The sequence below is a fragment of the Papaver somniferum genome, chromosome 1 (assembly GCF_003573695.1).
Source record: "Papaver somniferum cultivar HN1 chromosome 1, ASM357369v1, whole genome shotgun sequence".
NCBI lineage: Eukaryota > Viridiplantae > Streptophyta > Magnoliopsida > Ranunculales > Papaveraceae > Papaver > Papaver somniferum.
In genome coordinates this window covers 150516043-150531546 of record NC_039358.1, presented here as the reverse complement: position 1 = coordinate 150531546, position 15504 = coordinate 150516043, and the positions used below count along the sequence as shown (strand labels likewise).

General features: G+C 34.6%; 1 long non-coding RNA gene across 4 annotated transcripts; it reads left to right on the top strand.

Annotated features, from left to right (window-relative positions):
- Positions 1–9939: 9939 nt before the first annotated feature.
- Positions 9940–14110, top strand: LOC113304417. 4 transcript variants are annotated; one of them, XR_003338196.1, is made up of 6 exons: positions 9940–10698; positions 11280–11356; positions 13119–13287; positions 13379–13476; positions 13643–13708; positions 13865–14110. It is a non-coding gene; the product is annotated as an uncharacterized LOC113304417 (long non-coding RNA). The 4 variants fall into 4 exon arrangements; XR_003338190.1 differs by having other exon boundaries at positions 10845–11356; XR_003338189.1 differs by having other exon boundaries at positions 9940–11042.
- Positions 14111–15504: the final 1394 nt, after the last annotated feature.

The following is a 15504-nucleotide window of genomic DNA, read 5'->3' as shown; positions in this document are numbered from 1 at the left end:
GCAGGCCAAATCCCACCCGTAACTCTATACGCACTATAACTCCTCGACCAACCATCCAACAATTCTTACAACAAGCAACCCCAACCTCAACTATTACCTCATTCTGTTTTCTCTTATGGTTCTTATAGATAACTAAAAATGAGTTAATATACTACCAAAATCAAACATCTTCAGAGGACATATTTATGTCGGCTCTAAAGCAGCAACAAGAGTACTCTTGATCAAAGGAAACTATTCATTTTGTCTTACCTGACGACAAACTATCTTATACCCTGTGTTAGAGCATAGCTCGGTTGAACCCACCAAGTATTGGTATGTCAAGTTTGGTTCTCATATTTTAGTGAATCAAGAGTCGATTGATTATATGTTAGAGTCAACTTCGTATAGGTTAGCTTGAAAGTATTAGGATATGAGACATTACAAGTATTACGTGAAGACTTGAAGAATGTGAAAAAGTAAGGAGCTACAACAACGGCATCATCCTTCCACTTGAGGTTAGTAATATTTGACTTGAACTGTTTCATTCCCTAATGTATCTTTCAAGTCGTGCATATTGGAAACATAACTGCGAAGCTATGAATGATTATACTCTAGTTAGACGTAGTATTAAGGAATACAATACGAAATATAACGCTTATGTTTTGAAATTCGTATATAATACATCGACATAATCGTTTGAATGATATTGTGATTATGTATGGGTATGAGGTGAAGATTTCATCCTAGGAAAGAATGTTTTACATTCGTTTAAAGGAAGTACATTCATGAACTTGTTTTGTGTATCGAAAGGGAAATCACTAGGATTATTGGTATTGTTATTCATTTCAAATATTTTGAATTACCGATATGTGTGTTTAGTATAACCGCTCATGACTTGCTTATGTTCTTGGTAAAATTATTCACAAGGCCTGACTTTTGTATTGGTATGACTTTTATTAGTGAAATGGATCTTAAGTAATCACCTGAGATGGTATGATCGATTTGTTGTAATTGGTATGACCAACTCTAGACATTGGGGGAACGATCCTGGTAAAAGATGCAACCGATCACAAAAGGGGAATCGATCCTTGTAAGAGGTGCAACAAGTTTCTAGTCATTGGGAACCGATCCTATGAACATGTGCAACACGTTTTTAGTTATTGGGAACCGATCCTATGGACATGTGCACCAAATAAAAGTTAGATACCATATATATGTGGGAACCGATCCTAGTACCTAGTCAACCAAGTTTTGGTAACTAGCGTGACTAATTCTAATACCCACATGGAGGTAGAACCGAAACTTGTTTTGGTAGAACCGTGAAACCCATGTTTGATGATTTGATAGGATAATCAATCACATAGTTCTTGGAAGTCAGATGAACCAATTCTAAACTTGTTTGGAAGTGTGGCAAATCGGTTCCAAGATTGTAAGTATGAAAAAGGACTTACAAAGTAAATGTGTCGACATACTTTGAACGCGTGCAGTAACGCTTATCTTTTATTGTTCAAAGATATTCCTTAATAGCTAAAGGAGAATCCCGAATCGAAATAAATTAAGAATCTTTAATTAAGGTTTTTAGTTTTGCATATATTTAGAAAATAAAAATTAGTAATGTGCATTTACTAGTTGGAGATGTTCTAAGAGATTTTCGGTCAATATTTGGACAAAGCATTTCCAGGAATTATGGAAACCGAATTTGGAAATATATTGCATATCTTGAGAATATTTTCGGTTTTGGAAATTCCTTGGTGTCCAAACTTCTTTGGTCTATAAATATCAAAGTTTGCATTTCAAGCAAACTAATCCTCAGAGCCGGCAAAACTACCCAGTTGTTACTGGTGGAGCCGGCTATTCGGAGAGGAAAGTAACCTAATTATGCGAAATCTCTAATGGCCGCTCAGTTTAAAGACTTCTTTGGGATTGAGAAGCTCTATTAGTACCGTTGGTGGGAAACTTGATAATTGCGGTTTATTATTAGTTTTCGATTGATTTGATTAACTAACGGTTGTTGAACTTTGATCGCACCTAGTTTGTTTATGCTTGAGAATCTTCTCTTCTGATATAAGATTTACTCAAACTAGATCGAAGTTTCGACGGGGATCTTTAGACTCTTTGTAGATCTAAAGACGTCTTGTGATAATCCATTGTTAACAGACTCCGTTCTGTGTGTGATTGATCACAAGAGATTCAAGTTGATTGTGTGCAGGTGTTTATTGAAGATCTAATAAGATTTGAAGACGAAGAAGATTTCTGATTTGGGTTCATAATCTTTGGTGTGCACAATAGTTGTTTCGGCTGTAAAAGGATCCAACTATAATCGGTTTATCTTTGTGATAGATTTGATTGATTAGTTGTGTAGATCGGCATCAATACAATTCTTTGTGATTAAAAGTATTGATTGCAAAATCTAGATACAATTATTTTGCTAATTGTTATTAGATAGATCTAAGGACCTGGCAAAGGAGTTTATTGAGATAAACGGAAGAGCCTTTTGTCGAACTCATATCACTTGATTGAAAAGAGTTGTTACCGAACAGATTTGTTGTTCCTTTACTGTTTGGAATACAAAACAAAGGAATTGTTCCAAGTGTGTGACTTATTAACAAGTTGGAGGCGCGGGGATACAAACGGAACTATGTGAACTATAGGTTTAGTTACTTGGTCTCAACTATACGAAGTTGGTTTAGATTTTGTATAGCGACTTAATCCTGAGAGTATTCAATTATGGACAAGGTCCCGGGATTTTTCTGCATTTGCGGTTTCCTCGTTAACAAAATCTTGCTGTGTCTTTTACTTTTCTATTTCCGCAATTATAATTGTTTTATTATAATTAGAAATAAAATACACAAACTTTAATTCCTATTTACTTGATAAATCCTATTGTGTTTGATTAAGTCCGAACCTTTTATCAAGTAAACATACTTCGTTGTTGTATTGTCTCGATCTTGTATCCATAGTCAATCACACAAGTTATCTTGTTGTCGTATTGTCTCGATGTCGTATCCATAGAAGATCACACGAAGTGTGAACCGATTAGTTGTATTGTCTCGACTCAGTCCATAGACAATCACTTTCGGAGAAAAGACTTATAGGTGGAAAAGTTTTAGATTGAGGAATATTTGGGTACTCTCGTCTTTTCACCCTGTTAGGCGGCACCGAAACAACCACCACCATCTTGGTTGACCAGTCCACCCATAATATGGACTGGATAAGTATTAACACGGATGAGGTTGTTAGAGGCCACCCAAGTATTGCGGATGCATGTTTCATGTACAGAGACTCGGAAGAGAAAATGATGGAAATAGACAACGAATTTCAAGTGATTATAGTTGGAAAAAAATACTACCACATTACATCACATACACCAACAGAACTCTCAATTTTTGTTACTTTTGTTGGAAACCCCATAGGGATTGGGCGGGTCATGGGGCTCGTGCACTCAATAATCTACGCACTCTGAGTAGAGAACCCTGTTTAAAAGAGCTACTTAGGTTAAAGAAATACCTAGAAGATAATGAGAGCTACTCATACAAATTTTCTAACCTCAAGGGTCAAATTAGATGTTAGTAATGGTACAACCACTAAGAACTACGACTGCTTTAATAGCTGAAACTTAGGCCATGCGACTGGCATCCAGAGCCGTGACTGAAAGATAATGGCCACAAATAATTTTCGAGAAATATTCTGAAAATATCCTTAGTTTCATCAACTCTCCTACTTCACCACCTAGGTATATATCAGAAATGATCGATGAAATTAAGAAGAGAATGAGCCAAATACCTCACTTTGGTATCCAGCAAAATTACGGGAACCGGGCAATAAATGGTCTAACAACCACGCAGCAGATAGAAGTCAAACTGGAATAATTCGACAAAAATCTGCGACCAGACAATACCAATTTTTTTAATCAGACTATTTTAGACGACTGTACAATATCAGGCCAAGCATAATGGTGCAAAATTTCACTTAACTATAACTTAATTGAAGCTAAATGAAATGCGATCAAGGTACATCTCATTATGGGTAAGAGTCATCCCAACGGATTTAGAAAAATATTATTTATGAGTAGAAAAAGTTTTAAGAGAAAAAAATGGAAATATAATAGAAAAAAAAAGTTTTAGTAAAATAAAAGAGGAAACTAAGTATCTGTTTAAAATAATATGGGAACTCAGTTTCCATAAAGTAACTTTTCTGATGAAAACTGAGTTTCCGTGATTATCGTTACTTTAAAGGGATATCAGATTTGATCAACTCATTAGAGTAGCGAAGGACTTTCGCCACATTAAAGAGAAATGAAGGACCATAATAGTTAGATTTCGCTACAAGGCTTGGTTTAGTAATGTTGCGATTTTTGTAAAAGCGCTTTTCTGCTTTATTGTACTGTCTTGCGCTGTGATGTGTAAAAAAACAGTTAAGTGTTTGGTAAAATATATACTAAAAGCTAAAGCTGATTAAAAAAAATGATCAAATTGTGTTTGGTAAATATAGATTCACTTATTGTAGTTGTAAAATGACAACAACGGACATAACCTCTTAATATAGTTTTATTCTATTTTGTGGGATTTAAACATAATTAGATGTTTATATATATGTTGAATAATTATTTTTTATTATAGATATAATTTGAGATAAAAAAAATATCATACTAAAATCAAACACTTATTTAATATTGGCTCTTATTATTATTTTATTTTTATTGTATCTTAGATATTTTTCATCCAAATAATTGTAAATTCGGTTATACTTCCAACTGACTAAAATAATAGTTTTAATGAAAATCCAGGTAAATTATCTTATTTTGGCCTTAAATATTATTTTTTTACTATCGCCAAAGATTGGTGGTTTTAATGAGACCATTATGCGGAATATTCATCCGATAAGCAATAAATGTAATTACATCCTCCCATAAATTATTCTTAGATCACAAGGATTATCGTTCTGTGTTCATTATCCATATGCTCTGGTGATTCCATTCCGATCTTTTTGGTCTGATTAAAATAAGAAAAAATGAGTTGTATACCTTAATCATGCAGTGCATGTCCTCAATTTTCTCCTCAATTATGATGACCCTTTTTGTAACATTTCTTGGTGTAGAAACAGACCGCCGACAAGACACAAAATCTAAATCATCGGTGAATTGGGTGAACTCGATAATTGTGCCTTACTAGAATGATACCCGATCAAGATTTTTACTCTTCGTGCTTAAATTTAAGATTAAATATGGTCAAGAATGCTACTTTTTGTGCTTACATTTCTAAGGCTAAACCGCTGCTCGAGCCATTCATATCTCACTTTTCACGGCAAAGAGTCTCAATTTAAAGAGGAAGAAGACTTTGATTAAACTAATCATGGCATCAGTGAATGAATAAGATCTGATGTCCCCGTAAAAACTCAAGCCACCACGATTGTCAATCATGTTTATATGGATGAAAAGATAGTCATGATCTGTATCAAGAATGATCAAATGTTCCTAAGAATGCTAAATTTGTTATGGGTGAAAACATGGTTCATTTTTCAGGGGAACATGAAGATACGACTATTAGGATAATGAAAATTATGGGAATTATTCTTTTTATTTTAAAAAAAATGACCTAAAGTTGTTTGTTCTTTGGGTTTTACACATTGCAACTTCAAATGCTAATATTAATTTTTGCAGGTTGATGAAGGCTGGCTTATTCGAGCACTAAAATTAAAATAAGGCCTATAATTTAAGAGTAAATTTTTGGTGAGTCATTTTATGGATATGTATTTCATTTTTCAATTATTCCCTTTACAATGAGTATAATGAAAATTATTCTTTGTTTGCATATTTAAAAAGAGGATCTAATTTTTGTTGTTGTTTGGGTTTTACACGTTGTAACCGCTAATGTTCAATGTTCTTTCTGTTTTGCAGGTTGATGAAGATTTGGCTAATCCTGTTTTCTTAAAGATATGGTGCAAGAATATTTTTTTTTATTTTTCTACAATAAAATGTCAGTGTAAAATTATAAGTTATAGATGATTTTAATATTTAATTGTCCACTCTTTTTTTGGTGGGACATTTTTTTTTAAATTAGTGTCGAGCTAATTATGAGGGTTATCAATGCATATAGCCATAATGGAATAAGGTTATAACTCTTACATTCGTTAGATGTAAATGGCTAGGATCAGATTTGGATGGTTGGATCATCCGTTTGTCTCTAAAAATGTTATCCGTCCATCAATGACTCAAAAAGCCCTTCTGTTTTGTATTATGAAAATGAAAATTATGGGAATGAATCTTTGTATTTTATAAAAAATGACCTAAAATGTTTTTCTTTGGGTTTTACACAATGCAACCTCAAATTCTCTAATCTTACTTGTGTTTTACAGATTGACGAAGGCTGGCTTATTCGAACGCTAAAGTTAAAATAAGGCCTATAGTTTAAGAGTAAATTTCCGGTGAGTCATTTTATGGATATGTATTTCATTTTTCGATTATTCCCTTTACAATGAGTATAATAAAAATTATTCTTTGTTTGCATATTTAAAAAGAGGATCTAATTTTTGTTGTTGTTTGGGTTTTACACGTTGTAACCGCTAATGTTCAATGTTCTTTCTGTTTTGCAGGTTGATGAAGATTTGGATAATCCTGTTTTCTTAAAGATATGGTGCAAGGAATTTTTTTTTTATTTTTCTGTAATAAAATATCAATGTAAAATTATGAGTTCTAGATGGTTTTAATATTTAATTGTCCAATTTTTTTTGGTGGGACATTTTCTTTTTAATTAGCGTCGAGCTTGAAAAAGCGGGGGTACAACAACCACACCCAATATTTCGCTTAACAATATGTATGGACAAACTCCAATATACTTTCTAGAGAATCAACTATACAGTCAGACTCAATCTAGATAAAAATTATATCAAAGAGTTTATATCTCAATCTCTCGATTTGATATATACTTAAGCAAGTAGAAACCTGCGAGTCTTTATCAAATACTATAGAGATAACTTGGATGGTACCAAAAACCAATATCCAAGTGTCAATCAATTTAAATCAACAACCAAAAGGTCGGATATTCTAATTGATTGAACTACGCACAACCTGTGATATTTCAATTATATAACAAAATATAATGCGGAAAAGAAATAACATATACACCAGAATTTTGTTAAAGAGGAAACCGCAAATGCAGAAAAACCCTGGGACCTAGTCCAGATTGAACACACATTGTATTAAGCCGCTACAGACACTAGCCTACTCCAAATTAACTTCGGTATGGACTGTAGTTGAATCCCAATCAATCTCACACTGATCCAAGATACATTTATGCTCTTACGTCTCTGATCCCAACATGATGCTACGTACTTGATTCCCTTAGCTGATCTCACCCACAACTAAGAGTTGCTACGACCCAAAGTCGAAGATTTTAATAAACAAATCTGTATCACACAGAAAAGTCTACCGTAATAGATAAATCCGTCTCCCATGAATATAACTACGATTTTTGTTCCGTGTTTTGATAAATCAAGGTGAACAGGAACCAGTTGATAATCCACACTTATATTCCCAAAGAACAACCTAGTATTATCAATCACCTCACAATAATCTTAATCGACGCAGCGAAAAAGATATTGCTCACAAACGATGAGACGAAGTGTTTATGATTACTTTTATATCTTGTCTATCGGAGATATCAATCTCAAGCCAATTATTACAATTGTACTCGTACGATAGAAACAACAAGATCAGATCACACAACTACAAGAAAGTAGTATCGGTCTGGCTTCATAATCCCAATGAAGTCTTAAGTCGTTAACCTGGTTTAGAAGAAGAAACCAACGGTTAAAGGAGAATCGACTCTTTCTTAGCACAACTAGTATCACACAGAAGGTGTGGGGATTAGGTTTCCCAGTTGCTAGAGTTCTCCCTTATATAGTCTTTCAAATCAGGGTTTGCAATCAATGTTAGCTTGGTAACAAAGCATTCAATATTCACCATTAGATGAAAACCTGATTAGATTCAAGCTAATATCTTTAAACCGTTATATCGAAAACTAGCTTGTTACACACAAATGAAATGCACGTTTCTAGGCTTGTGTAACCGTACCCAAACTTGTATATTTGTTGGTTCAACAGTAGTTAACCAAATGGTTCCATATGATCACTTTCATATCAACCATATTCTTCTTCACCATAACTAGTTCAAGTGACTCAAATGAACTAGTTAGAAAGTTGTTCAATTGCTAGGAAATCTTATGTAACTACACAAGACACAATCGAAGCAAAAACGATTTGATTCACTCGAATCGTTTCATGAACTATATAGCCACGGTTTGCAATTTGCATTCCTTAGTTTATATAAGAATAAGTTCACAAACATCGTTTTTAGATATAATCTACTCAAGTTCGCGGACTGGGTTTGTCAGAGCATTGATCGGTCGAACTCGCATGCGTTGCTATCTTAAGCATGTTTGTCAATGTTAGTAATAAATGAAGGAGGGTTTTTGACGGTTTGAGCAATATTTGAGAAAATATGGAAAAACTAGGGTTTTTGCTCAAACGAAGGAGTTCCATGAGATGAAGGAAATAATAATAATAAAATAAGGGAATATAGGGTGTGGGACCGTCCACGTCTAGGGAATGGCCGGCAGGCTCGTACGCCCGGTCCTGTAACACCTTTTCCTATTTTTTATTATTTTTCATCGTGTGAAGGAAATATGGAGAAACTAAGAGTTTTGCTCGAACGAGGAAGATTGCTCGAATGAAGGAGTTTTCATGAGATTAGGAAAAATAATAAAATATAGTAAAATAATGGAAATATGCGTGGGGCTGGCCACGGCGGCATGACCGGCCGGTCGGTAGGCCCGGTTCCCTAGACGCCCTTTTTGTTATTTTACTAATATTATTTTTTTCCCTATTTTGCATAGGTTTCCTCGTTCGTCCATATTTTTGAATGCTCGTTCCTGCATTATTTCTAAGTACACTTGCACCATTTTCTCGGGGCTTACTCGGCAGGGGCCCAGATCCCCGACTAGTGAATATTTATTACTAATTCATGAAATTCAACTGAGAATCAGTCATGAAACGGAGTAATAAAATAAATTTAGTATCTATTACTAATCCATGAAATCCAGCTGAGGATCAGCCATGGAACATAGTAATGAGATAAGATGATTATCTATTAATAATCCATGGAATCCAGCTGAGGATCAGCCATGGAACGGTGTAATGAGATAATATAGATTTATTTTCTAGGAATTCAGTTGATGAATGTCACGCTAGAGTTAATCTATGAATTGCTCTATACTAGCATGCAATATGTCTAGGAGCGAGTTTATTCGAGAATCGAGGTATGAGATGATAGAAGCATCATACTCATTTTGAATATTGGTCGTGTATAGTCAGGGAATAGTATGCCATCCTAAAGATGTTAACACTTTGTACTAGCATGCAATATGTCTAGGAGCCGTCCAATCATTAAGAGATTCTATACACATTCTCTCTACACAGTCAGGGAACAAACAGTGTGACGTCCTGAAGACGTTAACGCTCTATACTAGCATGCAATATGTCTCGGAGCCGTCCAATCATTTCAATTTTATGTAAAGGTACTGATGAAATATGCGAAGTGTCGAAAAGCTCATCTGAAAGGCTTTACGAATAACATATTCATCATAGATATGAGAGGATGTTCGCTCAGTCAGAGATCGTGAAATGGTTCACGAATCATAAAATATGAGTTTCACATACATTTTTGAAGTCTGTCATGTACCCGACATTATGAGAAGAGGGTGTCCCTTATCATATTTAGTGTCAATACTTAGTATTAGGCTTATTAGTAGTATTTAGCTTATTAGTGGGTGTCTTTATAAATTGTAAGGGTGTGGGTTGATGTAACCACCTGGAGGCTGTTCAGTCGTTGGATGCTAGGTAGTGAGTGAGGGCTATATTAACTACTGAATTTGTAAAGAAACTCTCAATCCAATTTAATGAAATCAATCGTTCATTCGATTTAGGCTGTGTTCGCAAGAACCAGAGATTTAGGCTGTTCGCAAGAGCAGAGAAGCTTGATTCTCACGGATCAAGTGTTTATCCTGTCATTGTACATCCAGGTACATGACAATTGGTATCAGACTCGTTCGATCCATGGAGGTGTTCACTGAAACCCAACCTCAACAGATCTCTGAAATTCCAAATTTATCAAATGAAAAATGGGTAGAAATGAATGGAAAATTGGTACCGATAATGAAATTGGAAAGATTAGCAAGTGCTGAATTCGACACTTGATGGACAAGAACGGTCTACATCGAGAAGATTCCCTTCGGAGGTGGGGCAAATCTTTAGACAGGGCGGAGAAGAAATTGGATCAGATCATGTTTCTTAAGGATACTGGTTTATCTCATCAACCTCCTTGTAGAGTGAAAGTTGCTTCTACAAATGGTGATGAATCTTCAGATTTGGAGTTGATACCTCAAATTTTTTTTCCTGAAAACGAAGATGTTGAGTCACTTAATGATGTGAGATTCCAGTCTGAAGAAGTTGCTTAACCTGCGATGATAGATTTCTCCGAGTTGAATCAAATCAAAATTGGTGAAGTGAACGATTCTGCTCTAGAATTTTACTTCAACAAGTTTGGGGAGAATTTCGAAAATCATGAATGCTTCAAGGAGTTATTGTCTATTCTTTACAGCAAATCAAATTCTATGGCTCGTTCTTATTTTCCACTTAATGACACTCGTTCATTATTCGACAGAGGTAAGTGTGGCCTTATTTCATTGAATTATTCTGAGAAAATGTCTCTTGTATGGATTTCTCGCTTTGGGTACCAATCATATTTTCGATCTAGGCATTTGATTTTTAGTTTGTCTGTTGATGATGATACAATTTTTGATGAGAGGCAGCTGTTTGTTAGAATATTTAAGAGAAGATTCGCTAGAATAGTTGAAATTGATGAGGCACGAGCACTGTGGGATATCTTGGATGGGGGTGTAGTATGGAGGAGTAATGGTGCTGATGGTATTTTCTGGAAGCTACAACTTAGTTTACATCATGATTTAAGAGACTTCATGCCTGCAGTGCATTACAATTTAATTGTTGATGTACGTCTCTTCCTTAATTTCTATTCTAACTGCAGTGTGTTTGATCGTGGTAAAGAGATCGACCTTATTCTATGGGTTTCTTGTTTTTCTACACATGATTAGATCGATAGGTTTTCTGGTTACTGGTGGGAATTTTCAGATCTAGTTTTTGTAATCAACGTTAATATTGGGATATATACATATGTACACAGTAACGATTTGCCTCATCATATGTCCACACTGGAAATTATTGTGTAGATAGTGCAGCTCCAAAGGAAAAGATGAATCAGCAATGGTCTAGACGTTTCAAAGCTGCTGGAGATGCACAAGAAGCAGTAAGTGTTTTTGCATATACAATAATAGCAATTAGATTTACACTCAAAATTGATGCAATTTGATATGTTATCATAACCATTTCTATGCATGTAAATAATCAATAATAACACTGCGACTTATATTCCAAGAGAGGATGTTTTTTTGTTTTTTTTTTGGGAGAAATGGGTTGACAATTGGCCGCTCGATCTCTATGCTTAGAGAACTTAAAAGGTTAAGCACAGTGAAGCTAGATTTTTAATATAAAAGTTCGCATTTTGAGTTTCCTCATATCCTTCCTGGACAGCATATGGGCTATAATCATATTGAAGAAAACAAAAGAGTTTCCCTTTTATAATTATTTGGATGCAGTTCACATTCCCGAATTGTCATCACCGTGATTTGCTATGGGTATGACGTGTCGCTAAAAACAAGATGGGAAATGTACTTTGATTGTGTTACCTGGTTGCATCTTAGAGCTTCTCCAATAGTCTTGTGGTCAGTTTCCTATGTGGCATTGGGGGAAGACATCCTTTACCTTATCTAATAACCAATTTTCTTAAATATAGGGGAGAAAAAAATTTCATCTCCAACCCACCTACTTTTTTACCAACATTTTGCCTAGCTGTCTTTTGTTTTCAAATTGAAGAAAAGATTTTATTTTGATATTTATTGACCGAAAAATAACCATTATATCTATTTTCTGCCTGAGCTAGCTCCATTTTTCTGATTATTATGTTTCATAGTTAACGATTCAATTCGAAAAACGGTAAGATTATATGTTTTCTAAGATGAGATCATTGAGATGTAGCCGACCTATATCTAAAGTTTGATTACATATTCAAAAGAATAAGAAGTAAGAAAAATTACAGGCCCCAACTATCTTGTTACTAGGGTGATTAACTGATTATATATTTTGGTTAGTATGCTTGACCTGTAACAACAAAAAAAGGTGTAGCTGAAAGTGGAAGTATGGATTGAACAAGTGAAAGGGGAGGAGTTGGTTTTGTTTGGATGTGAACTGGTGGTTGAGGTGAGAGAATTTTTGATAATTCAAGGTGTTGTAGCTCGAGTATTTTGGAGAGGAGCTAAAGATCATCTCTGTAATGGTTAGTACTTGAGAAGATGCGGAGTATATGGCATGAAGTGGAAGCCGGGGGTGAAGCTGGGAAAAATTACTTTTCGATTGTATGATTCTGAGATAATGAAAAACACATTGATCATATATGATTTTTCTTTTATGAGTGTGTATTGATCAAATATGATTGATCACCTTTTCAGAAAAATAAATATATAATTGATCCAAAATAGTAGTAGTATTGTCATACTTTGATTTTGATTTCGTAGCATTCTTCTTGGTGGCTCGTGAAAAGAAGAAGAAAAGAAGTAGTTTTTAGTTTTAATCCGCCATTAAAATTGTTATTAACTTAATTGAATTTATTATTTATTAAAAAAAATGCTGATTAGGATGGATAGACATCTTCTATGTGGACCTTTAAAACAAGAGGTTGAGCAAGAGGATGTCTACCCAAAATTATGCCAAGTCATCTACACATTAGTTATGGAGGTTAGGGTTGGAGAATGATTTTAGGAATTTTGGATGTGCATCCTACGTGTACTAAGACTTTTTTACTCACACACTTTCCATTGGAAAAGCTCTTAGCCAACTGAGATCACAAAGTGACGAAACTGAAAACATGTAATTATATTATTATGCTAAATATGTTTATGATTATTGCTTTATATATGGTATTCGTGAACTGTCTTTTTGCTGTAACCGAGCAGGCAGAAGAGGAAGAGCTGCTGCGAGTAGATTTTGCGGAGTAGGGAAGGTAGCTTCCTCCTAAGGAAAGTTCACAAGTCTGTGATTCAAATAATATCACTCCTGGACCTGAATTTATGCATGTTTTTTCAACTCAGACTAAAGAATGATCCTGAGTGGAGATCAGTTAAGGTATGTCTTATGTCTGTTTTCTACTTTGCCATGCATCTATCTCTCTTATTATTAGAATTATTTATTTTCTCGTAAGTTATTTTTTTTGTAGGTTGTCTAATGTTCCTGGTGACAAAATTATGTCTTGCGTTCGCTAGCAAAACACTTGCTGGTTTCGATCCAAATACCCTTCCGTACCTGTATGGTTGGGTAAGTATTTTCTGTTCATAATCGTAAAGATTGATTTAGTTTGATGGGAACTTTTTTTTGGGCATTGTTTTTATTTTAGAACCCATGCATTTGTTGCTAGGCATCTGCTGCTTATAATGTGCTTTGCTAATACAAACACTTGATATATAATGTTGCTATGTTGCAGGATAAAGATTTGATTGCGCTGGCATTGGCTACGTATGAACTGCATTTCTTTATTGTTAGAAGAGAGGTTAGTATGAAAACTGATAACATGCATTTTTTTATGCATGAGGGTAGCCATATCTGGTCAGAAGATTGTGCTCTGTCTTGTTGCTGTAATTTAGTATTTTGGGTTCACTTATCATTTGTTTTTTAAGAACACCTATGGTCATTTTGCTCTGTGTAGGACGTTCGTGGTAAAGAATTAACGGAAGGTGCTGAACATAGTGTGGCCAGAAAGGTTTACGTGAGCATATATGGGAAAGTCGATAAGTGCAGAATGATGGATGTAAGGAGTAGTTGGTTATGATAGTAGACGTTTTACTTAAAAATGTATATTGCAATTTTGGTTTTCTGACAACTTGTTTGTAGAATGTATCATTTTTTAATGTAACAACTCGTCTAAAATTTTAATGCAATACGTTCTTTTATATTACTTGCATATGGTATGGTGCGAATATGGATTTAGAAAAATGTTTATTGGGTGGTTAAGGGCAAGGAAGGTGTAGGCGCCCCATAACAGGAGAATATAAATATCACTCCCAAATGTGTTACACTAATATGTGTAATATCTTTGTTACAGAAATTAGTGTTACTTTAATTAATTTAAGTCACACTTATTAGTGTGACCCTTAATGTGTAACAAAAAAAGAACACCATATTTATTACTCTTATATGTATCACATTAAATAAGAAGTGACACATATTTGTCTAACAAAATGTCTGATTTGGTGTAGTGGAAGCTTGACTCTCACGAATCAAGTGTTTATCCTGTCATTGTACATCCAGCTACATGACAAAGTCATGTCAGAAACATGCGGTATCATGATTTTACGATTTTAGCCTTTGTCGAAAATCCATCATCAACAACGTGGAAGACAAATATCGTCATTTTTATAAAGATTAACCTTGACGACTATTAAGAAGTCGTCATTTTACATAAACTAAAACCTTCCGACCGTAACATTTGTGAGTAACTGAGACACACTCAAAACTTAATTAGAGCGTACAAACCTTAAAAACTGAACCCTGACACATTTTGGGACATATATAATATCTTTTTCCGGTATACAATTTTTTAACAGAGATAAGTAGCTTCATCTTACCGTCACAACATGGATTTGTGCATGTTAAAAGGTTAATTTTAGCAACTTCATCTTCGTACGGAGCTAGGCGCTCGTCTATCTAATAGAAAAACCCAGAGAAGGTGCATTTTGAAGCAAACAAACGATAAACATCTCCTATTGCAGCTTTCATGAGAAATAAGAACCTCTTGCAATCATCTATGGTGCATTTGCTGCCTTCAAAGGGACAATCATTTGCAAGATGACCACTTACAAATAATTGGTTGTGGTTGCACTTGAATCTTCCATTTTTTCAGCTCGGTTGAAGATGAAGTTGAAAGTATTTTTATACACTTAATGGATAGTATTTAAAAATACTAGTCGTTGAGCATTCAATTGAGCGTACTGTGTACTTCGCATTTTTAATTTTATATTAACAACAGGGTATATGGATCCCTAGTCGGCATCATACTTATCTTACGACCATGCCGACTATGACACTCTGACAATATTTAAACTTTTCCCAGGGTCGTCAAGGTAGTTACTTAAACACCACGCCAACTACAACTAGTCGGCATTGTAAAACATTCAGTATCCAGATGACTTACTACCACTTTAACATCGTTTAAAACTGCAGAAAAAGACTAAAAAATTTAACATAAGTATAACAGTTACTGACAAGTCTAAAACCACAACTACAATCTAAGAGTTCTGTATTAGAAACACTCCACAACACAAGCATATCAAACACATCTTCATGGAT